The sequence below is a fragment of the Anser brachyrhynchus genome, assembly GCF_964034855.1.
Source record: "Anser brachyrhynchus genome assembly, chromosome: 2".
In the NCBI taxonomy this organism is placed as follows: Eukaryota; Metazoa; Chordata; class Aves; order Anseriformes; family Anatidae; genus Anser; species Anser brachyrhynchus.
This window is the reverse complement of record NC_137695.1, coordinates 142,413,357-142,439,785: the sequence shown is the minus strand read 5'-3', so window position 1 is coordinate 142,439,785 and position 26,429 is coordinate 142,413,357. Positions and strand designations below refer to the sequence as shown.

The 26,429-nt window shown below is 36.1% G+C and overlaps 1 protein-coding gene across 5 annotated transcripts in view; it reads left to right on the top strand.

The window, feature by feature from the left end:
* Positions 1–26,429, top strand: part of ANGPT1 (angiopoietin 1) — a 210,174-nt gene that overhangs the window by 63,427 nt on the left and 120,318 nt on the right. The window contains exon 1 of one of the 5 annotated variants that reach the window (XM_080579479.1): positions 20,321–20,338. The exons of the other annotated variants lie outside the window; for them this stretch is intronic. The gene's annotated coding sequence lies outside the window, so the exon portion shown is untranslated. Of the gene's footprint in view, positions 1–20,320; positions 20,339–26,429 lie in introns of those variants that run through there. 5 annotated transcript variants of the gene reach the window in all.

The following is a 26,429-nucleotide window of genomic DNA, read 5'->3' as shown; positions in this document are numbered from 1 at the left end:
GTCCTGCCGTTCTTCTTCAGGAAAATTTCATGCTGAAATGAGAAGTTTAATCTGAGCAACTGTTTTAGGTTTAAGCTTTTTGTCAAGAAATAACTGTCATAAATCCCGTTTTCAAAGCAAATGCTATGCTCTGAAACAGCTTTAACATTGTATTCTGCTAATTTATTGTTTTTAAACTTACACATTTATGAGAATAATAATTTAGAAATTAAAATCTGTAAGATCAAAACAGAATCAGTCTGAGAGTAAGGTGTCTGGAGATATGCTTCCCATCTACTGGTGCGCAGAGTTATATTGAATTTGCTTCCTGGAGCAGGAATGTGAGCCAGTGCAATGGCTTTCATATGTTTACAAATGGTGCATGAAAAGCATCCCCCTTCAGTACTATTTGGGTAAGTTATAAGCATGGATTTTTCCTGTCACAAGAGAGGATAAGCTCATCAGGTCCACTAGGTCAGAGGTTGAATAGGAAAGGCAAGAGACCATGCAAAAGTTCCCAGCACCATACCCTACTTGTAAATAAATAGAAGACTTCAGTCTCCATCACTATCAGGTCTTCTCTTTTCACAAACACTTAATTCAGCAGCACACATAAGCTTTTTTTTTTTTTTTCTTCCCTCCTTGCAAGATAAAAAGACACCTACAGGTCTTATTCTGTTTGCCTGAGCCTGTCTGCCTTTCTTTACCATTTGTGATGAGTGATTGCTTCTGTGTTTCATCAATTAAAAATGTTTTAGAGTACAAAGTCTTCAGCATGTTTAATAGAGTCTGGTTAAGTAAACATCCTCCACCAAAGCAGAACAAGTAGAGCTTAAAATAAATACTGCTACTGTGCCAAGTTCATAATTGCTTGCACATTTAGCACTTTACCATGTCCTAAGCATAACCATAAAAAAAAAAAAAAAAAAAAAAGCTTTGTGTACTTACTGCAGTTGTCATGAAATTGTAACTGCTTAAGTATTGCAGGGTATTTACATTTTTGAAATACTTGATTTTCCAGTTTATATCATATACAAAATCTGTTTCAAAGAACCAAGAAGCTAAGCCTGAATGTAAGCAGTGGTTAGGCTTTGTCAACTAACTAGGCATGCAAGTGTTGTGGTACTTTCTGCCAATAATATAAAATTTCAAGGACAAGTGAAAAGTTCCAATGCAGCTGTCACTCTTAGTGTTACCAGCTTTATTGTAAAATTATCCTTTCATCTCTGATTTTAATTCAAGGTAGATGTAATCTATAGTTGAGTCACAGATACCTGTTACACCCAAAAGTCACCTTTTGACACACCTTGGATATGTCAAAAATGTATCACTGAGAAGCTTTACACTTATTATTACTTGGGAGATGGGAATATTAAAGAAAAATTTTTATGCAGGGTAACATGCATTAAAATCAACGTCACTTAAAAAAAAAGTTACTGGAAAAGTATATAAACTGTAAAAGTTATACAAATGTAATTTATTCCAAATTTATAACACTTTAAAATGTTAAATGATGTGTAAAATCCTTAGGATAAAATATAGACAATGTCTTTAAGAGAAATCAATAATAAGCATTGAAACATAATGTGGAAATAGGGTACAATGGTGATACGTGATAATACAAATAATACATTCTTCAGCACTGAACAAAGGTATCAATAGAATTAGAAGACCACTAAGCCAAAATGTAGATGTCATCTTTTGCATAGCCTTTATTTAGTTACCTTGTATATGGTTTTCCTGTAACTTGCCAAAGAGCCAATCGTCATTCTTCAAATTTCAGTTTACCTCCTTTCAGCATCAAGTGGAAAGAGCTCATTTTGTAGCCAGAGCTTGTACCAGTTTTCTACGTCATTTCAACTCCCAATACTTATGTCTTCACCCTGAGCCTTAGAGGCTGCCCCAGCCCACAACCACCAGCAGGCGGGCAGCAGACCACGCTAAATATATATTCTCCTGCTCAGTTTTCTGTGTTTCTCAGAAAAATAATCTGTTCTGGCTGTATTTGCTCATGAATCTAGAATGTAGTTAATATTCAGTACAATTTAATTGACAGTAGCAGCATCTGATTCAAAGTAAAGGTGTTTGTAGTCATGATTGCTTAGATATGTAAGATATTCTTGGATATTTTTCTTTATGTCACAGGCATGGAAGAGTTCACAATCAATTGAAGGGTTTCTGCTTAATCCAAAACTTAGTGCTGGCCTTCTGATTAGTACAAGGGTTTATCTCTACAATATGATATACAAAAGAGAAAAAAAATCAACAACAGCAACAAAAAACATAAAGTGTAAAATGTCAAGAATTACACATACTTCTTTACATCATTGTCTGGTGACAGTTGACTGTAAGAACGCATGGTGGCCAAGACTTTGAAAAGCCATTTATGTTTGGTTTGTATCAGCTGCTGATATGATTGATTCAGGCATGTTGAAGAGAATGGGTTTCTGGAACAGAGATACTCAGTGTTTTCAGATAATAAAGTCTTAAACAGGCAAGATATGCAAGGACAGACTTTGCATGAGTCTCTGCATGAAACAAAGGGAAATATGTTGCTGATCATATAGTGAATCTGACATCTGTAGTCATGAAATATAGTTTGCAGATCATATGATTTAACTTTCCCAGGGAGTATGTCTGACAATTTTTGATTATATCTTATGCATCTAGTATATCTAGCTAAGTTACATTGGGTCCAAAACTCCAGGTTTGTTTAGGGGTAAACATTTACCTTTGGAAATAGACATAAATGGAATGGCTATTGCTACCTGCCTCTGGATTATACCATTTGTGACTAACTTTCTTTTTTCCTTAAAAAAATTCCCAAGTACTCTCCCTTCTGTCACTGTTGGAAACTTCATTTTCAGTCTCATTGTCTAGAGTAAGTATTTTTGTGTTCTACCAATTGCTGAAAAATGTGGTCAGAAAAAGATAATTATAAGTTTGGAAGAAAAGACAACTGAAGTGCTTCCCTTCTGAATTTAGCTTTATCTTAAATACAGATTCCACTTTTCCTCTCTATAGTTTGTTTTACCTTCCATGTTTTTCTTGTTTTCCTTCCACCACTCCTTTGGGCCTATGAAATTGTGAGCATTTTCATGTGTCTAAAGAATTACGAAATTTAAATATTATAGTTACATTATTAGATGGTCACTAGGGGTTTTGTGTGCAGTGTTACTTTTTCATATTTGAGAAGTTCCCATGCTTTGTGCTAGAATTAAAAATACAAGATAGCTGTGTGTGTATGAATGAGAAATCATCTATTTAAAATATAAATTATTGTAAGAATTCCTACTGATTGTGTTTGTGACGTATTTGACCAAGACATTGGAAAGCACAGCATTCTTGTTTTGAATTCCAAACAATCAGATTTCTATATTAGGCAATGTTCTTTAGCATACATTAAATATAAATTTTGAGTTTTGCTTAAACAAGCAATGACAATTAAAAAACTTAAAACAGGGTCAGGAAAAGTTTTCATATATTATGAGCTTGTATGCACTTCATTAAAATCATTCCACAATACTTCTAGACAATTGTTACAGTTTATACTGCATTAGCAAAAGGAATTACCATGTTGTTAATAAAAAATGAGAGCCTTTTAATTGACTACTTCAATTAAAAACCCACATGTTAAATGTTTCTATTTCATAGCTGTGCAACGATATAGTTCATTTGCTTCAAGACAATAGAGCCCCCCCAAACAAGAAATGAGTAACACAGCCATGTTATTCACTCAATAGAAGAAATGAAAACATTACAGAGAATGGAAACTTTAACAAACAGGTTTGCATCACTTAACAGTGGAGTTAATCAATTTACTCTGATAACAGATTGAAAAGCATATTTAATTACATACCATTTGTGGTTTAAGAACATGAGAATGAATATCTGATCTAGAAGGAGAAATTTCTGAAGGAAATATTATCCTTCTTTGAAGGGGATGTATTGAAAGTATTTTGTTGTTGTTTTTTGGTTTAAGAGAGCTAATTACCTTGGAGAAGAAAGATGGACCTTTCCATATTAAGATAGCATATAATCTCTTAGCCTGGCTATTTACCAGGAAATGGATCCATCCTGTTATTTTTTTTTCTCCTTCTTTTCTTCCTTCTTTCTTTTTCTCTGTATTTTTTGCTAGTTTGCTTTGTTTTCCTTTTGTTTCTTCTTATCTCTCCTGAGCATATGTAAGCCTATGCTATAGGTATACACAATACATTAAATAGGCACCTAAAGATGTATTAGAAATCACACCACACTACCCTTCTAAATATTGGAGGATGTGGCCAAACTGTGGAAAGAAAAAATAAATAAATTCAGAAGTACTAATATATAAGAGTTGAATTACTTGGCTCTAAATCATAGGGTACATAGTCTTTTCTCAGGTTCCATGGATCTGTGTGAAGACTGCTACTCCAATTTGTCTGTCTTTCTTCACTGGGGACTCAAGGAAGGGATGCAGGGCTCCCAGTGTGGTCTTGTGAGTGCCAGATAGTTCAGGGCCTTTTACAAGTATACACCAAAGAGGGAGGAAGCCTCTCAGCCTGCTGTGCTCCAACAGGACCCCCAGGGCTGCCTCTGCAAAAATGCTCCACAGTGAGTGGAGTGCTCCCCCATCCTCTTGTAAGACACCGGGCTGTCCCACTGGAGTGAATATGCACCCACTCTTGAATTTTATTAGGTTTCCATCAGCCAATTTCTCCAACCTGCTGAAGCTCCTCTGAAGGGTAGTTTTGCCCCCCTTTTCCCCCACACATCAGCTGTCCCCTGCAGTTTGGTGCAACCTGCAAGTATTTTCTTAAGGATGTATTTGGTTCATTTTTACTAGTCGTTAATTATGATAGTATTGGCCCCAGCACTGACCCCAGAGGAGCAGCACTTATAGACATCCATCAGCTATATTTTAGCAGAAGCAGGCCAGCCAATTTTTCACCTGCTCCTCAGTCCACCTGTCCAGCCCCCTCTGGTTTAGTACTGCTACTAGAGTGCTGTGGGAGGCCACGCTAAGTTGAGGCACTTGGTACCCATTACTGTCCCACATCCCCACGGGCAGCTGTGCTGGCATGGGACACAAGCAGAAGATAAGGTAGGAGTCAGAGAAGGGTAGAAGTCACCTGAACTGGGTGAGGCCTTGTTGCACCACTCTGCAAACTTCATACTATCTATTTTATTTTCCATTTCTTCTTTAGTATGTAAACTTCTGAAGCATACTGATAATTATCCTAAATATCAAAATATGTTCCTAATGTAAATGATCAAGCGTTGGGAGTTGTACATGTTTTACAAATATTCAGCTTTAGGAAGTAGTTGGAGACACACCACCAGCCTCAGCCAGGCACTGGTAGCTTGGCTCCATTCAAGCAGCCCCTTTGAGTCCGATAAAGTTCTTGGTCACAAATACCCCGTGCTTGGTCAGTTCAGTCCCTAATGAAAATCTGATATCTCTACTTGAAGCAATAATCTGAACTCAATGCTGCATTTTTTTGTGTGTCCAAAGATCTAATGCTTTAAGATCAAGGCTCTGACTACAAATTTATTTTCATCTAAGTCAAACTGCTACCAGTCAGGGGGGCTAGATAGACTGGAGAATGTGGGCATCTAGCCATAATTTGCATGTCACAAAATGAGATCTTCCTCTGTGCTAGGTTGTTTTTTAGGTACAAAGTGTGGCAGATCTTGATGAAGTTGCCTTAAGCATTTCACAACTGAAGTCATCGAGTTCATTGGCTGAAAGGTACATACAGATTTATTTTAACTTTACACAGATATTGCATACATACAGTTGCAATTGTGTTGTAATTTTATTTGGAGTTTATTCTATGGTGAAGGAAATATTCAGAGCTTTTAAAAAGTCTTACACAAAAATGCAATATGAAATGGGATATCTACATCAAAATAATGTCTACAGTCAATCATTTCACCTCCTTTATAAATAGACAAAATTGTCCTTCCTGTCTTTTACAGTTGAGTTTTTGTTACAATGAATATCCCAACTTTGTCAATGATTTTGTACCAATGGTATAAAATTTTGTACAATAGTACCAATGCCATGGTACTAAATGCCATGGTACTGTAAAATCTCCTCTGAAAGGGAGGAGAACCATCCTCACTACACCCTTTTTCAGGAAGAAAAAAAAACATTATTTTTTTCTGTGGCGTTGAGGAAAAAATAGATTAAGTAACTTTCTCAAGGGCACAGGAAATTTGTGGTAAAGAAAATGGAATTCAAATATCATGAACCTCTAGATAGCAGTGTTAACCACAAGACCACCAAAGCTAAGGCCTTAGGCATGCTGTGCTGAGATTAAATAAATAAATAAATGAATGAATAATCAATCTGAACATTTAAAGCAGAAGCTGGTAGGACTTCCAATCCCTTCCACAATTACCCCAGAGCAGAGCTGAATGGGACCTCGGGTATTGGCTGAATATGGAAAAAACTGTTCCGAAAAACACACAGCAAGGGTTGCATTTACGCTCACAGGGAAAAAAAAAGAATCTGTATGTCTTAAAAGACTTTTTTGGATGGGCTGCATAGCTTGTGATTGTGAAGTGGTTAGCACAGAAGAGACAGAGGGTTCTACAGTGTTCTACTGGTTGCCTTGATTAATGCATGTAACGCTGGATAAGAGGGAGACAAAAAGATGCCCACTGTCTAGACACTCCAAAAATTAATAGAGAACAAATGAGAAATAGAAATTAGATGTCCAAATAGTCTCTCACAGGGCAAGGTTAGTTAGTTTTCTAACTCTTCTGTTGGCCAGTTATGGAATTATTGTTCTGCTCTAAAATCTGTGAAATTTAATGCATTTTTATAATTATCATAGCAGCTAATTGTTATTGTTAGTATAAAAATTAGATAGGATTAAAATAAGCATAGAGGTTCTGTGTTTGTTCTTTTGTTGTTGTTGTTGTTGTTTTGTTTTGTTTTTTGTTTTTTAATAAATGATGCAAATTATTCAAATCCAATTGACACTACCCTTCAGATAAGTGAAAAGTAAACTCACTGTTATTAATATGTTAGGAAATTCTAACCCCAATTTAAAGAAGAGTTCTTTTATTTCATAGTATTGATTCATGACTAATGGATAAGAATTTGATAAAGAGGACTGCAGTTTTCAGTGTTATCTGTTTTAGTCTAGCTGTAATTTCTTTTCCTTTGTTGTTGTTGTTGTTTGTTTTTTGTTTGTTTTGTTGTCTTTCCAAAAGACTCATTTCTTGGATTTACCATACAATGGACTTATTTTTATTTATTTATTTATTTATGTACTCATTTATTTATTTTCTGTCACATAGAAACAAAATTATCTGGCTAGTTATTCACATTTTCAGGGGAAAAAAAAGAAATGGAAAAAAAAAAAAAAGTATGGAAATGCAACCAGCATTTACTGGTGAAAAAGAAGAAAAATCTAAAAATAAAACCAAACACTGAAAACTGACATACCTCTTAAACTCTCAGGATTCTTTTAAAATAAGAATTCATAATATTTCAATGATATCTGTAAATTAAATCCATAAACAGATGAGTTTACCAGATAGTATAAATGGAACCACTGACATGTCTTGTTTTCTGCATAGATTTATCACAAACATGAAAATTTCTAATTCCATATTGGGAAGCACTCTAAAATCTCAGCAGCAACAGTGTGATGAATGTAATTCCAATGTCTGTGTCCCTAGAATTTTTTTTTCCATAGCACCTTCAAGACAAAAATGTTGCTCTTACTGTGAATTGTGGGAAAAATCATAATTGTAATGGAAATCTCTGCTCTAGAGCTCCTCATTAGTGCTCCACTTTCCTGGAAGACCTGTAGTGTTATGCTGGAAATCATTTTTTCAAATGATGTTTTAATGCAAGAAAATTTCCAGATCAACCCCTGTCAGCAAACCCCAACCTTCATTCATTTTCTTTGAAAAATAAACTTCCAAAGACTGAGGGGAGACCTCATTAATGTGTATAAATACCTGAGGGGAGGGTGTCAAGAAGATGGAGCTGGCCTCTTTTCAGTTGTGCTCAGCAACAGGACAAGAGGCAACGGGCACAAACTGAAGCACAGGAGGTTCCAGCTGAATATGATGGGGCACTTATTTACTGTGAGGGTGACAGAGCACTGGAACAGGTTGCCTGGAGAGGCTGTGGAGTCTCCTTCTCTGGAGATATTCAAAACCCGCCTGGATGCCATCCTGCGCAATGTGCTCTAGGTGATCCTGCTCAGCAGAGGGGTTGGACTAAATGATCTTCAGCGTCTCTTCCAACCCCACTCATTCTGTGATTCTGTGAAACTATGATTCAGCAGGAAATTCAGTGGTTAAATTGGAAATACCCTTTGGTAAGAGATGACTATACTCATGTGTGGTCAGACAGACCTATTTTAGGGTGAAACTGGACTGTCCTTTTAGAAATAAAGATAAAAGAGTAGGAGAACACTAAAACACTTAAATACTTAAATAGCATTTTGATGGTACCCGTCACCATAAAAAGAATTAGAGATGAATCAACATGAACAAGCTAAATTATATTATTCCCTTCTCATCAGAAAAGTTTAGTTAAGTTTCAGTGAGAGAGATGGCTGAAAAACTCAGTGAGATCAGTCTCAGGAACGTGACAAACTGCTTTTATGTAGTGCAATTGCTAAAAGGTAACAGAATAAAAACCCCAAGTTACACATTTTACTCCTAGTAATGAAAGAAAACATGAAATAACAGATTTATCTCTACTTTGGTATTTAGCTGTGATAGATAATGAGAAAGATGAGAAAAACAAAATGCTTGGTCTCAACATGGGCAAATACCTTGAAAGAAGAATTTGGAATGAAATGATCAAATTTTATAGATGGATCTTTCCTTTCATACTTTTTGGTCATAAACTTGTGGACAGAAGCACTCAAAGTCCACAGCTGCACTTGAATTTTGTAGCTAGGCACTGTTTCTAACAATTGTCACTACCAGATGTTTCTGAAGATGGTCTTTATTTTTAACTCTGTTGATAGGAGCCATCTGCTTTCCAAATATCTCAGCTAAAGAATGACTGTAATGTGTATTTAATATTAACTGGTAATGAGCTGAGCTGAGCAACTTCATAATTGAGTAAGAATTTCTAAATCCACTCTTTTCTTTTGCTTACCTAACTGAGGATTTTCAACCTCTGGGATTTGCAAACCACAGTGTGCTTTCCAGCGGATGATGACTTTTTTATACCAATGTGAAGCTAGCTTAATTTTCTTTGATACTTTTAACCATTTATGAACCAAAGAATTGACAGAATATACTTTAGAAATAGCACCAATATTTATGAACGGAAAGTATATTCAGTACAGATAAAACAACATTAAACCTTTTAAAGAAAAATAAAATAAAATAGATTAATATATACTTTTGTAAAATTACTTTGTAGGAGACATTTTTCCCCTTTATTCATCCATACTGTGTAAAGTTTGACACAATTTACCAATGATAAAGTAAACCATTACAATTAGCAAACATTCTTGTTCAAAGAAAGTAATGGAAGTTTATGGAATTTCTCATGCAAATCTTATGCAGGCACCATGACCCTATTTCCCTCTGTTGATTACAAAGGGTTTTTTTGTCTTTGGTGATAGTTCTCATGGATTTTGGCAGTACAGCTTACTGTTAAGAATCTCTGATGGTCTATGGTTTGTAGTTGAACATCAGCACCAACTTTGAAAACATGACTGTTCTTTTCTTCAGAACTGCTCTGAAAATTCCTTGGGAAGAGGAGAACAGTCTGGCACTTCCATTTCAAGTCTGAGCAGGAAGTTCGGGGAACAAGAAAACTAGAATAATACCAGAATATTTGTGCAAAGTTAAAGTTGAATATGGAGCAAAATCAAATGTATGCTTTATTCTTTTTTAATTAGGTGTGTAATGCTTATCAGCAGATGATTTTATCCTGGTGCTTTGGTCACGTCTTAAGGATTCCACAAAGCCCTCCCCCGTAATGAGAACGGGACTCTTAATATTTTATGCTTTATGGTCTGCACATCATGGAAATGTCACGTGGATTTATTGTGCCCTGAGAGGACCACCTGAGAAGACATGGGAGACATGGTCAGTCACTGAACTAACTCCCCAGTGTGCTAGATTAGACACCTAAGTCACAGCACTTAACTGAGCTGTGTCATATTCCCTTTCCTCTGTGTCCATCCATGGTCTCATATCTTCAGTCCCTGCAGCTTTCAGAGTCAAACTATCAAGTGGGCAGTAAGCTTTTCACTAGAGTGAAAAGGCAAGAAGGGCACTTTGTACTCAACAATTATTTTTAGCACCATACTGCCCCATATTTAACCATGTATTACCATATAATATCTAAAGGAAAACATAAACAGTCAAGCTATTAAGCTACTTAGCACCTCTCACTTGTCTCTGAAGTAGTCAATGACTGATGGTCCCATTTTTCAGTCTTTACTCAGACATTTCAAATGGCTTCTGGCTGATCTTGGATTGAATTTTACAACTAGATCTTTTCTGTGGTTTAGGACTTCAGTCTTAAATGTGGACAGAAATGTTCAAACTCCAGTGCTGTTTTTGAACTGTGTAGGTTGGCAAATTTTGAAGGCCATTTGAAATTTTGGCAGGGAAGAAAAACAGAGAGGGCACTTGAGGGTGAACAACCACCAAGATGAACTTCTTCAGGGAGACTTCTTCAGGGATGGACAATTTATCAGCTGTATACAGTAGGATCAAGAAATGTATGGAGTGAAATCAAGATAGACTTAAACTTGTGCACAAAACAATAAAGCAGTGGCACCACAAAGAATTTCTCAGTATGACAAGCATCTTTGCGAAGTTGGCTCTGAAAGAGCTCTGCATGGGGCTCATTAAAATTCTGTTGTCATAGTCCATAAACAGAGCAGGACACACAATGAATAAAGCCTGTACAAACATGGAGTTTCAGGGAAAATCAGATTGCTTTGTTATAACACTGAAAGTTTCAGTCCTAAAAACCATACTCCTCATTAGTATTCTGATTGACTTCAATTGCATGATGGAGTTCTAAGGATTATCTAAAGAAAAATCAGCCTCTGCAGACCCCTTCAAAACCTACACTAGTACAGATGCATCAATTCACCCTTCCTTCACCCTGGTCGCTTCAGTATGTCTAGGTGTATTTCTTTTTTTCTTTTTCTTTTTCTTTTTCTTTTTCTTTTTCTTTTTCTTTTTCTTTTTTTTCTTTTTCTTATTCTTTTTCTTTTTCTTTTTCTTTTTCTTTTTTTTTTTTCTTTTTCTTTCTTTCTTTCTTTTTCTTTTCTTATTCTTTTTCTTTTTCTTTTTCCTTTTCTTTTTCTTTTTTTTCTTTTTCTTTTTCTTTTTCTTCTTTTTCTTTTTCTTTTTCTTTTTCTTTTTCTTTTTCTTTTTCTTTTCTTTTTCTTTTTCTTATTCTTTTTCTTTTTTTTTCTTTTTCTTTTTCTTTTCTTTTCTTTTTTTTTCTTCTTTTTCTTCTTTCTTTTCTTCTTCTTCTTCTTCTTCTTCTTCTTCTTCTTCTTTTTCCTTTTCCTTTTCCTTTTCTTTTCCTTTTCCCTTTTCCTTTTCCTTTTCCTTTTCCTTTTCCTTTTCCTTTTCCTTTCCTTTTCCTTTTCTTTTTCTTTTTCTTTTCTTTTTCTTTTTCTTTTTCTTTTTTCTTTTTTTTTCTTTTTCTTTTCTTTTTCTTTCTTTTTCTTTTTTCTTTTCTTTTTCTTTTTTTCTTTTTCTTTTCTTTTCTTTCTTTTTCTTTTTCTTTTTCTTTTTCTTTTTCTTTTTCTTTTTCTTTTCTTTTTCTTTTTTTTTTCTTTTTCTTTTCTTTTTCTTTTTCTTTTTCTTTTTTCTTTTTCTTTTTCTTTTTCTTTTTCTTTTTCTTTTTCTTTTTCTTTTTCTTTTTCCTTTTTTTTTTCTTTTCTTTTTCTTTTTCTTTTTCTTTCTTTTTCTTTTTCTTTTCTTTTTCTTTTTCTTTTTTTTCTTTTTCTTTCTTTTCTTTCTTTTCTTTTCTTTTTCTTTTTCTTTTTCTTTTTCTTTTTCTTTTTCTTTTTCTTTTTCTTTTTCTTTTTCTTTTTCTTTTTCTTTTTCTTTTTTCTTTTCTTTTTCTTTTTCTTTTTCTTTTTCTTTTTCTTTTTCTTTTCTTTTTCTTTTTCTTTTTCTTTTTCTTTTTCTTTTTCTTTTTCTTTTCTTTTTCTTTTTCTTTTTCTTTTTCTTTTTCTTTTTCTTTTTCTTTTTTCTTTTCTTTTCTTTTTCTTTTCCTTTTCCTTTTCCTTTTTCTTTTTCTTCTTTTTCCTTTTTTTTTTCTTTTCCTTTTTTACTTTTATTCTAAATATTAAGGGGCCATAATGGCATGTGAGGACAATTTTGCATATAAAAAATAGGGTAGGACTGTTTTTTTTTTCTTTTTTGGCTTGTATCCAGACAGCAAAAATACTAAAGTTTGCCAAAATTAATAGATTTTAAGATCAGAGAAGAACAGTCAGACAGAACTTCTCCATAACAAATAATTCCTGTACAATCCCATAGCTCGTACTTGAGTTAGATTGCAATTTTTAGAAGAAAATTTAAGGTGAAATCCTGATCCTGTCACCTCTCAGACATAAAGAGCTAGCAGGAAGTGGAGAATTGAATTCTGGTATTTTTGTTTTGGTTTAATTCGGGGTAAAAATCTGCCCTTAATTATAGTTTATGAACACTAAGTCTCACATATAAATAGTAAGTGCTGTACAGCAGTGTTCTTATAAAACAAACAAACAAACAAACAAACAAAACAAACAAGAACAAGAAAAAGAATATCTTTTTCCTTGTCAATTAACATACAAATCTTGCTCCAGAAAGTCCAGCCCTGTTCTCCTTACTCAGGTACCATTACCTTCCATCAATTTATTCTGGATTTAATCTAAATAAAGAACTGCAGGATCTGATCCCATGGACTCGGGATTAAATAAATTCAATAGGATAACTCATTAAGGAAATAAGTCAATGGGAACTTTTCTGTTTGTAGTGTGAGAGATGTTGACAAGCAGGTAACCTTACCAGCAAGCTTGTTGCTTCTATGCAAACTTGTTCTCTCTCAGATTTTTGTGACATGTTGCCAAAGAACTTTGGCAGAGTCTATATTTGCCACTGCTGATCCATTTTAACAAGGTTTGTGGGTCATTTGAGAGATGTAAAGCAAAGCAAGACTTTGCTTTTTTTGTTTTGCCATTTCATTAAGCTTTTGCTGGTAGTTAAGGGTCATTTCCAAAAGCCTAATGGACATTTTTATTAGGTTTCTACAGGGGTACTACTTATTTTCTTTTCCTGGCAGATTTCCATACTTGCTGTGACTAATGCAACCTCTATTGTTATTTGACAAGAGGAGAAAAAAAAAGACATTTTTTTTCTTTCCCCAAGGAGAGAAGCTGTCAGCTACCAGAATAATAAAGACTTTAGTGTTTACCTTTCCACACGCCCCAATGGCTGCACAGAGGCAAAATTAAATGGATTGAATGAAAGAATATGCAAAACAGCATCAGTGAACTGAATAAACAATTTGCATATTTCTACTTGTCAATCCACCTTTTCTTCAGTGGCATATTGCTATGGAAACAAGTAAAGATCACTTTAAGATAGCTATTAGCATTTCAGCCAAAAATGGTCACCATTTGGCCACTCTATGGAAGGTTGCTATGTCATCTGGATGCACTAAATTGAATGCCATAGTGATTCAGAGTGTCTAGAGTGCCTGGCTATTTATTGCTTTCAGGACTGACCTTATATATTTACCTAAGCAGAATTGCCAGTGGAAGTAAAAAGGGTGTTTTGGCTGAGCAAAGGATGAAGGATTGCGCTACAGGGAGCCCACATCTGCTCAGTGCCCAGCCTTAGTAACTGGCTTGGATGTTAGACAGATGTATTTGAGTGGGAAACCTCAACTCCCTGACCCCAGGATAGCTCTGCCAGGATGGCATTTTATATCTTCCACAGAAGGGGAGGAATTTTCATGATACATGGATCTTTATCTACACCTTGCTGTTTCACCTCAAATTCCCCTTTCTCGGAGGAGTTGCAGAGTACAATTTTTTTTTTATTATTTTTTTTCATAAATCTCACCCCCAGCCTCAGACTGCTCCTCATTTTGGCAAGTGCACTTGCAATAATCCTACTCTGTAGGGTGCTCTTCAGGTGTCTTACTCCTCGTCTGGACTACCTGAGACATGCATTTTACATTTTTTTTTGTTTGTTTGTTGTTTGTTTTTTAAATTAATGATAGTTTTGCTGTATGTGTATGGTCTATAGGGGACCAGACACATTATTCAGGAGAGCAGTGCAGAGAGTGTGTGATATTCTTTATTTACATTCCAGTGAGAGCAGAATTTTTGTAAGGATTTGACCCTCGCAATTTCTGCATATGCATGCAGTTCGGGGGTCAGAAGGCTTCCCCTTCCCATCCTTTGCCTATCACAGCAGCACGAATGAAGCATTATGGCCCTCCAAGTTCCTGTGGGCACTATATTTACAGTTGAGAGTCAGTAACATGACCCAAACTTTTTCTTCTCACTGAGAGTGAAAGTCACTGGAGACAATTGTGTGCTGCACACTAGCACATGGCACTACAGAAGCACTTCCTCAGGATGCTGGGGACCTCCTAGAGGTCCATGGCTCCTGTTCCTCCAGCGGGGTTTTACAGCAGTCCCTCCCAACACAAGTCAAAGGACAGTTCAAAGAAAAGCAGGTATCTTCATCTTCAGGCAGGTTTTTCTTAGTTAATATTTCTACATTTCTCAAAGTTTGTGTACCAAACCTCCTTCAGACATGGATGCATCAGCACTAGCAGGGAATTTTGTCTGAGCAAATGCTGAAAGGCTCAGCAAACCATGAATGAGCTCTAATGCCAAAACTGCCGACCTGCAACACTGCTTGCCAATGCTGATACAGTCAGACTAATTAGAAGTTAACAATATGTCTTCCTCAGATACTGAAGGAGTAAAGCTGGTGAATATTTAAAGTGCCCAGGGTATTTAAAAAATACATGTAGCTGATGATTTTTATCCATATATGTATTTTATATAAATTTATATATACATTAATATGCATTTGCATCTGCTGAGCTTCAGAAAATGTTTTAAAAATAACTCTGTGTTATCCCACCTTTTAATGATTTGTTATGTTAATCAGAGTTTTTCTAAGCCTCAGAGGTTAGTATGTGTCTTTTGAAGTGGCCAAAACAACTTTTGTTGTTGTTGTTATAAATCTTACTGTGCTTACCATTTAAGCTCAATCAAATAGATAAAATAGGTCTGAAATTTCTTTTCTGTAATTTTCTATACATGTTTATCAAACGTGTGTGTAAATTGTAATGAATCTGATACCAAAAGATATTTAGTGGATCATATTTTTAGTGTTTAGCTTGTTACAACATCTAAAGTGTTACAGAAATGCATTTAACATTTCTTTAATAGATTGACTTTGTTAAGTTTATGAACTCTCTGTTTATGTTATGGTGTTTCAACACTCCAGGAGCTGCGTTACGCTGTGCAGACTAGGAGCAAAACTCAGTCAAGCATTGTGGATTCATGTAGGGATTAGAAATGTCTTGGGCTGTCTGTCTTAGTTAACCTATCTTTTATTTCTGACTGTTCATCTCTCTGCAACATATTTATAGTATGAAGCTATGAGTCTCCCTCACCCTCAGATACTCATTTCCTATGTCTCTGTGTTTGTTTCTTCTATTTTAATGCCAGCATTATTTTAACAACATTTATTTTTAGTTGTCGAGATAGTTTGAATCTTATGGCAAAATGTGAGATAAGTCAGTGCCATTTGGGAGTTTGGAGTCCAGTTGTTTGAGCCTATTACTATTATACTTGTGAAACAGTGTAATGCATCCAGATTTATTTATTTTTTAATTGAATTGATTTTATAGAACTGACAAGTGGTGAAAGAATATATTTCGTCAACCCAGTGCACCAGCCAGATTTCTCTGTCAGCTGTTGTGCTAATACTACCTGCTTTCTATGTAGGGATCATATTCAGATTGGCACATTAGTAGTGTACCCTCATCAATATTTGGCCATTAACTTACTGCTGTCATCTCTACAGTCTGAAAGGGTGTACCTGTCTTAGATGCATATGATAAACCAGAGAGGGCACATTTACCAGATAGGGTGCATTTATTTAACTGACTTACTATATGAACCAGAGATGTAAGGATTTGATTTTCTCCTCTGCAAAATGAGAATAATGGTATTTTCTTACTGTCAAAAGGTGTTGCATATATAGATACAATATAAAGAAGCTGAAATATGAAAAGAATGGCGTCATAGTTTGAAGTTGCTAAGCTGGTGGCATAAGAGTAGATCTGATAGATCCACTTGGGCCTAAACAAACATAAGGAGGTTTCGATACACTTTTATTTAAATAACAGGGTATAGCTTGACTGAAACTGTTTAATAAATAAAATATGAAAGCAAATGTTGTTAAATAAATAAATAAAATCATATGCTTCCACTTTCCAAAAAAAGAACCACACACATGGTTAGATTTATATGGTTAGATGGTTAGATTTACAAAGATCACATAACCATGGAGTGGTTGAGGTTCAAAGGGACTTCTGGAGACCATCTAATCCAAACCCTCTCTCAAGCAGTGTCACCTAGAGGACATTGCACAGAATGGCATCCAGGCGGGTTTTGAATATCTCCAGAGAAGGAGCCTCTACAGCCTCTCCAGGCAACCTGTTCCAGTGCTCTGTCACCCTCACAGTAAAGAAGCATTTTCTCATATTCAGATGGAACTTCCTGTGTTTCAGCTTGTGCCCGTTGTCTCTTGTGCTGTCACTGGGCACAACTGAAAAGAGTTTCACCCCATCCTCTTGAATATACATTGAAAAAGTCCTCTTTCAGTTTTCTCTAGGCTAAACAGACCCAGCTCTCTCAGCCTCTCCTTGTATAACAGATGATCCAGTCCCCTGGTCATCTTAGTAGCCCTCCTCTGGACTCGCTCCAGTAGCTCCATGTCCCCCCTGTACTGGGGAGCCCAGAACTGCACACAATGCTCCGGGTGTGGCCTCACCAGGGCTGAGCAGAGGGGCAGGATCACCTTCCTCAGCCTGCTGGCAATGCTCTCCCTAATGCACCTCAAGATACAATTGGCCTTCTTGGCCACAAGGCTCCTGGTTAACTTGTCCACCAGGACTCCCAGGTTCCTCTCTGCAGAGCTGCACTATGGCAATTCAGCCCCCAGCTTGTACTGGTGCTTGGTGTTATTCCTCACTAGGTGCAGGACCCTGTGCTTGCCTTTGTTGAACTTCATGAGATTCCTCTCTGCCCAACTCTCCAGCCTGTCCAGGTCTCTCTGAATGGCAGCACAGCTTTCTGGTGTATCAGCCACTCCTCCCAGTTTTGTGACATCAGCAAACTTTGCTGAGGGTACACTCTGTTCCATCGTCCAGGTCATTGATGAGTAAATTGAACAAGACTGGGCCCAGTACTGACCCCTGGGGGATACCACTAGCTACATGACTCCAACCAGACTGCACACCACTGAGCACAACCCTGAGCTCTGCCATCTATCCAGGTCTCAATCCACCTCACTGTTCACTCATCTAACCCACACTTTCTGAGCTTGCCTATGAGGATGTTATGGGAGACAGCACTGAAAGCCTTGCTGAAGTCAAGGTAAACAACATCCACTATTTTCCCATCATCTACCCAGCCAGTCATTCTATCATAGAAGGCTTTAAGATTTGATTAAACATGAATTCCGCTTGGTGAATCCATGCTGACCACTCCTGATCACCTTCTTTTCCTCCACATGCTTAGAGATGACATCCAGGATCACAGAATCACAGAACTGTAGGGGTTGGAAGGGACCTCAAGAGATCATGTGGTCCAACCCCCGTGCCAAAGCAGGTTCCCTAGAGCAGGTTGCCCAGGTAGGCATCCAGACAGGAGGATGAACTGTTCCATCACCTTTACAGGGATGGACGTGAGGCTGACTGGCCTGTAGTTTCCTGGGTCCTCCTTCTTGCCCTTTTTGAAGACTGGAGTGACACTGGCTTTCTTTCAGTCCTCAGGCACCTCTCCTACTTTCTGTGACCTTTCAAAGATGACGAAGAGTGGCCTAGCAATAACACTGGCCATCTCCCTCAGCTCTCATGGGTACATCCCATCAGAGCCCATGGATTTGTGGGTGTCAGGTTTGTTTATGTGATCTCTAACCTGATCCTCCTCAACAAAGGGAAAGTCCTTTCTCCAGACTTCCCCTCATGTCTCTAGGGTCTGAGATTCCTGACTGCTAGTCTTAGCAGTGAAGACTGAAGCGAAGAAGGCATTCAGTAACTGCCTTCTCTGTATCCTTCATCACTAGGGCACCCACCCTATTGAGCAATGGGCACACATTTTCCCTAGTCTTCTTTTTGCTATTGATGTATTTGAAGAAGCCTTTCTTGATGTCCTTGAAATCCCTTGCCAGATTTAATTCTAAATGGGCCTTGGCCTTCCTCGTTGCATCCCTGCATACTTTGACAATGTCCCTACATTCTTCACAATGTGGTATAATGGATCATTATTATTTCAATGCATTTTTATCAACTTTGCTAGGAAAGCACAGAGCACACAATTATGTTTCCTTTAAAACTTTAGAAAACAAATAGCTAAGTGACAAGTCACTGCTCATAGTAACTGTAGAAAGTGTTGTGTATGTGGACATATTATACGTATATGTGAATGATATATATGATGTAAAATGGAAAATAGGTTTAGCATGATGCATACCTGTTGCATGATGCTATTAATCTATGCATATGCAAATATCTTTTGAGTTTTGTGATATCGGTTGCATGTTAAATTGCCTTCCTCCAAATGCTGATGCTGTGTAACATATATAATGCAGAGGGAAGTAAACAGCATTCCTGATGTTGTTAACAAAATATGAAGCTGGATGTGGTTATTTTCAGACTTGAGTAGCTTTAGGTGCTTTGTACATCATTACATTTTGCAAGTGAATTTTTAATGGAACCAGCAACCTGGTTTTGTTTTTGTTGTTGTTGTTGGTTTGTTTGTTTGTTTTTAGCTAGTTTACACAAGGTTTTGCAATCATCTGTCAAACAAGCATCTATAAAAGAAATTGTAGTGTAGCAGTTGAAAGATTTAAAACTTATTTAAAGTTACCAGTGATTATTAAAATAACAAGTCCTTTCAGGTAGCACTTTCCAAGTACAGATACTTTTCTAGAGAATATTGAACTAGCTTCACTTAGCTGAGTTGGATAATGAAATATTCTGATATATAGAAGTCAGATATATTTGGAAATTTATTTGTAATGTGATGATACAGACAAACAAAAACAGCAGTTTGCATATTTCAAGTATTTTATTAGTAAAATACAATACCTTTATTCAAGAGAAATAATGCCCTATCTACTTTATGTTAGCTTTTTATAACGTAGTGCTTTGTAACCATATGAATATTGCTGCCTGTACAGAAAGTTAGACTGGAATTCTCAAATATTTCAGGCAGACCCATAACAGGATTTAAACACTTTGAGTGCAACCCAGGTGGCGTTTAAACACTTAAGTCCAAGCAGATGCTACAGAATCCTTAACCCTCCTCTATTCTCAGACTACTTTGGTACTGGGACCAAAGTAGTATTTGATGGTTAAAATGTACATAGATGCTCAAGAATGTGCCACTGCCTTTGCTTAGATAACTGTGGTTAAGGCAAATGTTTCTGTTTATATTTACAGGTAAATTTATCTGGATGTTGAACTGAGTATCTCCACACTAATGTGGACACACTGCAGCAATGTACTTGGAGCATACCAATAGCATGGAGTTTAAGCTAAAGTATACCAGCTGCAGCCTACTGCATTTATTCAGAAACTGGCAAATACACAGAGCTTGTATTTTTTCTGACTTAATTATACTAGAGAGTATAGGGAAAACAAAACAAAACAAATCAAAACAACAACAACAACAAAAACACACCTCTTTTGCTTAATTTCAACTACCAATTTGCATTTTCAACAAAAACTAATTTAAACTTTACATAAAACACAAGGACCAAGCAACAGACCAAGCTGAATAAGAAATATGCCTAAAAGTTGATTTTATTTGCCATCCTTCAGTAGTTACAAAAATGTAATTGCCTTAAGTTGAAACACACTCTATGACTGGTTTTAGAATATCTTTGCAAATGACCAAATACCCTAGGCTGTGGTTTGATTTTTTTTTCAAGACGTGATTAATCTAAAAATATTTTTTGTTTTCTTGATTTATTGAGTTCTAAGAGCTTTGGTGCATAAAGCTGGTCTTCTATAACATGTTTTTTTTTTTACAGACTGGTTCTACTTGATACTTACTTCATTGTTGCTGGTTTTAACAAAAGTATTCCCAGTCCCAAATAAGTAAGTTGAATAAAAAAGACGTATTGGGAACACTTAGAGACAAGGATTTATTTTCTTCAGATGTAAACATGAGCTAATCCCCATTCTCCTAAAGGAAGCTAGAGCTTGGAGGTGCCAAATGGAGACAGTGGCACAGTAAGGTTTAGACCACGGCAGTTTCTAATTTGTTCTGCGTCTATTCAGCTTGGCACTATAAAATGACTGTTTCCATTATGCCTGCTTATTTCAGATAATCAAAAGCTATTTTCTAGTTTCCTTCCAAGGGTCAGTGTGCCAAACACTGTCACACAGTAACTGCTATTGACATAGGCAGCCCATGTCAAACTTAACACCACATGATCGCATTTTCAAACAGCTTAAATTAGAAGCTAGTTAAAATCACATCTATTTAAAATGATAAAAGGGTTAGCAAAGCAAGCCAAAAACAGCTGTAATCATCTCAGCTCAGTTATTACTTGATAGGACATCCAGAATGGCCAAGGGAAACAAATACACCATGTGTACTGTCCAGCTCCAGGCACTTGAGCTGTATGGATGGATATATTAAGAGTGCAGAAACATCACACATACAGTGTGGAGAGAAGGGGTCTGTGAAGTGCAATGTAGATCAGCTATACTATAAGCCTGCCTTTACAGACATCAGCATAGGACAGATGGCCTGAACAGTATCTAGATCTGTGCTCTTTGCAGAGGTCATGTCAAGTGTTTCTTTTGACCTTTAGAGTTCAAGCATATATCCCAACATCCTGCTGCATGCGAAGATACCTCTCTTAACTCTAATGGGAACTTGCCACTGGCTTATGAAGCTCAGATGTCCTCTATTATTTTTTTTTTTTGAATACAGCAGAGGAAATAGTATAGAGATAGGGCAGTTAGAAGGTGTCCCATTTCCCGAGTTTATAAATTTTCCACACCTCCTAAAGAGACTTCTGTTATACAGTTACCTTAATATAATACTTTAAGTTAGATTAAGGTAACAGATAAATAAAGTCACAGTATTCAAAACAGATAATACAGTTATACAAGTTTTTTTATTTTTATTTTATTTTATTTTTTTTAATACATAAGTGAATTGAAAAGAAGTTACACTGATCTGTATGTTTTAAGGATGTGTAGGTTAGGGCTTTCTCCATGTACTTGTGTGACTTGCTCTCAGCTTCCCAAAAGATGGTAGTCATAGCATGTCTTTATCTATCTGAAGCAATACCAGCTGGAGGGGGCCTCTGCTGGAAACCCCTGAGAACTTTACATTGCAGGGGTCCTTCAGGAGCTTATCCTTTGAATACTTACTGTGCACTGGTTATGCAAGACTTTGCAGCACGGTGCTCTTGAAGTCTTCTGTGAAGTACAGGCTTTTATCCCTTGCTTTCAAAATCATTTCCTCCGTTTTTAAATAAAAGAATTAGCCTCACAAATTTTCTCAACTGAAAAAAGATTTCCTTCACTTTCTTGGAGGCTTCTTTTTCATGTTCAAGACATATTTGGACAATGCTCTTAGGTATATGGTTTAACTCTTAGGTTGCCCTGCGTGGAGTTAGGAATTGGACTCGGTGATCCTCATGGTTTTTTTCCAACTTGATAGTTCATGATGCTATGATTCTATGATCACTTGTTTTTTCTAAGTAGCAAATACCTCCTTGTCTCTGCAAGGACCAAACTTTCATTTTTTTATTCAGATTTGAGAGTCATAGTCATGTTTGGTGTGAGATTGTTGTCTTTCATAAGACCTTGTATTTGGTCAGTCATATTAGTGAATTATCTTTTTGAATTAGAAGGAGAGATTTTGTTCGTTTGTTTGTTTTGTTTACTTTCATGCATAATAATTAATTCAGGGGCATTATCCCAAAAGAGTTATATTTGTATATAGACAGATTGCATGATAACAGTTTGTAGAAAGACTGTATCGAATTATAGAATAAGGAGTAAGAAACTTCAGTGCAGAAACTTTTATCATCCCTTACTTCTTGGTGTTCTAGTATACTGAACTATATTTAAGTTCCTTACAAACATCTTCTGTGGATTCCTTTCAGTTGTCAAGACTATGGAAAATTTTTCTCTGATTTGACAAGTAGTTTACATAAATTGTTGCTATCATTATTATACCACTGTTTGTCAAATACTACTAATAAACAAACACGGATATGATAACAAGTCCATGTAACAAGTCTATGTCTGTTACCTCCTCCTTCTTTTACTCTCTGCCAGTTATGTAGAAGAGGGCTTTTCTGGTAAAACATGTTTCTACAGAAGCTAGGATACTGGAATACAGAGGTGATTTGAACTACATGAAGTAATGCAAAAAAATAAAAGAATGATAATGTGAAACTGCCTAATGTGCATTCCTAAACACCAGAGATTTTCAGCTGCAATTGCTTCCTATTATTTTATGCTTTCCAGGCCCTCAGGTTCCTAGAATGGGTCTAAGCAACAGCAACTGATTGGAAACTCGGAGCAATATTTCTATCTCCCTCTCTCCATCAATTACTTGCAATACTCATATTTTATCTATTACTTAACAGAATCTTTACATGCAGCCAAAAGCTGTAAAACCAGAATTTTCTACCTGATACAGTGTACTCTAGTCTTCCCTTCCAAGCCTAGGAAAAGCCTTGAAAATCTGCCCCATAAAGGCACTAGTTTGATGAAAGACTGTTATTTTTATAGAAAATCAAAGCTTACAGAATATAGCTTACATTTCAAAGTACCGCCACTGCCTTAATTCCTTCAACTTTGGCTATGAAGACCTGTTTTCTGTCTGAAAACACTTAACTAATTAAGTAATGCCAATTTTAAAATTCTGTGGTTAGTAGTTTTATAGTGTGAAGATTTAATCATTCAGGCATTGAAAAAGTAAGTACAGCACATTTGTTTTGTATTTGGTAAATAGAAATGTTGGAATAAGTTTGAGGAGAAGCATTGTTGTTTGGGTGTTGTTTCTAGAAAGGGAAGGTGTGAGGGTGTCAGGCAGTAGCTGTCCATTTAGCAACTCACACTCTTCAAAGAAGAAATTCACTACCAGCAGTCTTACATGCATGTTTACTATCTAAACGTGGATATTTTCAGCTCATTACATGACCACTTCAAAAAGGACAAACCACAGTGTATGAAAGCATGCTGCTTGCTACACCACAGGCTGTATTCTGGTCTGCATCTAGGATCCATATAATTTCCTGTTCATGTATTTCAATGTCAGGCTGGAGCTCTTCAGTGGAATGTACATGAGATACATCTTTTTTTTCAATTACTTAAATTTCTCACTGAATACATGTGGATAAACATCTGGCATTGGTTTGTGGTGCACAGATATCCAGAAATGAAAAGAGGATATTGACAAGAGGAGAAGCCGTAAGACACATTACAAGCACAGACTTCTCTGCTTTCCCTCCATTGCGAAAATTCAGCTCAGTCTTCAGACTGTACTGTAACCACCCCCTTACCGTCCTTGCTGCAAAGTTGTGGTCAGAACCATTATGTTTATGCAGCTCTGCAAGTGCAAAAAATAAGTGTAATAAAAGTCTTCTAGTGTAATTTACCGTTAATGGGTAAATACAGTGCCTTTAATACAGTGCCTTTTCAGTTGCTCCTGTTTCCCTTGGGGACAAACAAACGAAAGGAAGAAGTTTTTCTCATGATGTATAATAAAATTATGGAACTCATTGCCACAGGATGTTGTGGAAGCCAAACATTTAAATTGGGTGTTTTGTTTGTTTGTTTGTTTGTTTTTAATGATAAATGCATGAGGGTTGGGTCCAGTGGTAACTCTAAAGTACAATTTTCTACATATAAACTTACCTCAAGTCCCAAGCTGTGGATATCTTGGAGAATAGACTGGAGAACTTTTACAGACTCCGATCTTATAGGGCTTCTACTACTGACCATTGTCAGAAGCGGGATTTAGGACAAGATAAACCTTTGGCATAAATGTAACTTTTATGTCTTTATGTTCTTGCTTTTATTAATTTCTTCAGAAGATATTTTAATTATTGCCAGTGCTGAAGTTTCACCATATGTTTTCTTATCTTCTCCTTTCAATCACTTTTTTTTTTTTTTTCCTCAAGGCAATGAAGCAATAGAAAATGTTACTGAAATGCCAACTTGTTTCACAAAATTATCCTCAGATCTCCCCACTGGATCTTTTTAATTGAACAGATGATGGAAGACATCTTGTTGAGCCAGTCTCTAATCCTATGCAACAAGCATGCAACTTGCAAGGCATGTTTAATCAGAATTTGACTATAAGTCTTTAAAAGAATAAAATGTTGATTTGCATAAAAACACCATGTGAAGAAATTAAGGTTGAACACCGAAATAAGATATTTTAAAAGTTTCTTATTCATCTGTGGCATGTTTTTGAAGGTCATGTTTTTTTCCTCTGAATTAAACTACCCCTTTAGTTCTTCCAATTTAAATTTTAGAGACATAAGCTAGTAAGAAGTCATAAAAATCCAAATGATTGCAAGGAAGCAGAATCAGGCTTGTAGTTTCATTCTTCCATTGTAATTATTATTACTTTTTCCTTACCCCAGAATTCAGTGTTCATATATTAGCCTCTTTTCATACAACTGCAGTGTTTCTGCTGACATCAGTAGGAATTGTTTATGTGACATATGGATACTAACTATATCATTTCAATTGGTTGTAATGTTACTTGCGCTGTAGGACTTTATGCACAGATGGGAAAATAGTTATTTTTTTAAGTAATTAATTCATATAGCAAACAGCTAATCCAAATGATCTCCAGGAGGCAGATACAGTAATGACAATATATTCTGTGGCTACGCATTTCAGTAAAAGCTTCCAACTTAATTTATTCATCCATTAAATACAATCTCCTTCTTGTTTTCACAGCTTTAAAGTAAGCTGCTTTGTAAAGAAATAAACTGTGTTTTCGCTAAGACAGGGACAGGAGATCCCCATGAAAAAAAGACATGAAGCAGTGCTGAAAGATATTACTAAATGTTTTTGCTTAAACACATAGACATAGGATATATAATTAGCTACAGAGAAAAGAAAAGCTTTAAATATAATATGATAAGGAAAGAAAAGAAAGGAAACGTGGCAGGAATAGAAATTCTATGCTGTATATAACACAAGCTATGCAGAATTAGTTTCATCAGAGAGACTGCATAATAGTAAAGGAATCAAAAACTTTGGACACCTCTTTTTTTGTGTGCAAATTCTACAACAGTATTTATCTTGAAAATTCAGTCATTGTAAGTTTTTGGCATCCAAGAGCAGAGGAAAAACAACCCCCACATCAGCTTGTCAAAGCCTTTGCCCTCTTTCAAATAAATTGTTGAAGATATCTTGAATGTCATATATTGAATCACACTTCTTAAACCAAAACTCTGCCAAAGCCACATTCACTGAAGTGCCTGAGCTGCTCCAGGATCTGTTGTAGATAAAACCACCAAGTGATGAGTAAGTCCATTTGCATTCAGAGCCTGAGGACAGGGTTGTAAACATCTCTAAATCCCTAAAAGGCCAAGTAACAGCATTTTATAGCATCCCTTATCATTTAAAACTCCTAGGCAACCTGAAATTTTGGTGAAAGACAGAAATTTACCATATTTCTGATCACATCTTCCTAAAGGAATGAATAAATGAGTAAGATGAATACTCTGAAGTCCACAAGGAAAAACAGGTTAAGAAGTTAGTACATAAAACTTTTACATGAAAGATGCTGACAGTAAAGAATAGGGTAATGAATGATACATTTGCAATGTCTTATTTATACATTTGGTGTCAGGTTGAGGGATCTGATTTGATCATGCCAGCTCTGAATTTTCAACCTTTTTTTTTTCCCTGCAGCCTAACAAATATTTTGTCTGAAGGTTTGGTTTTGTTTTGTTTGTTTGTTTTTTGTTTGTTCTTCAAATTGTTCTTGTACTAAAATAGACCAACCAATACATTTACATCATTCTCTGATAACTGAACCAAGTTGGTAGTCCTGGGAGTATCTTCATCTGGAAGGAAAGAAAGGAGAAGCCTATCTAGCCTATCTAGCCTGTTTTATATTATGAAGGGAAGGGGAAAGAGAGAAGGGAGTGAGAAAAGCAAGGGGAATGGGGAGGGAGAAAAGGAAAGGTAG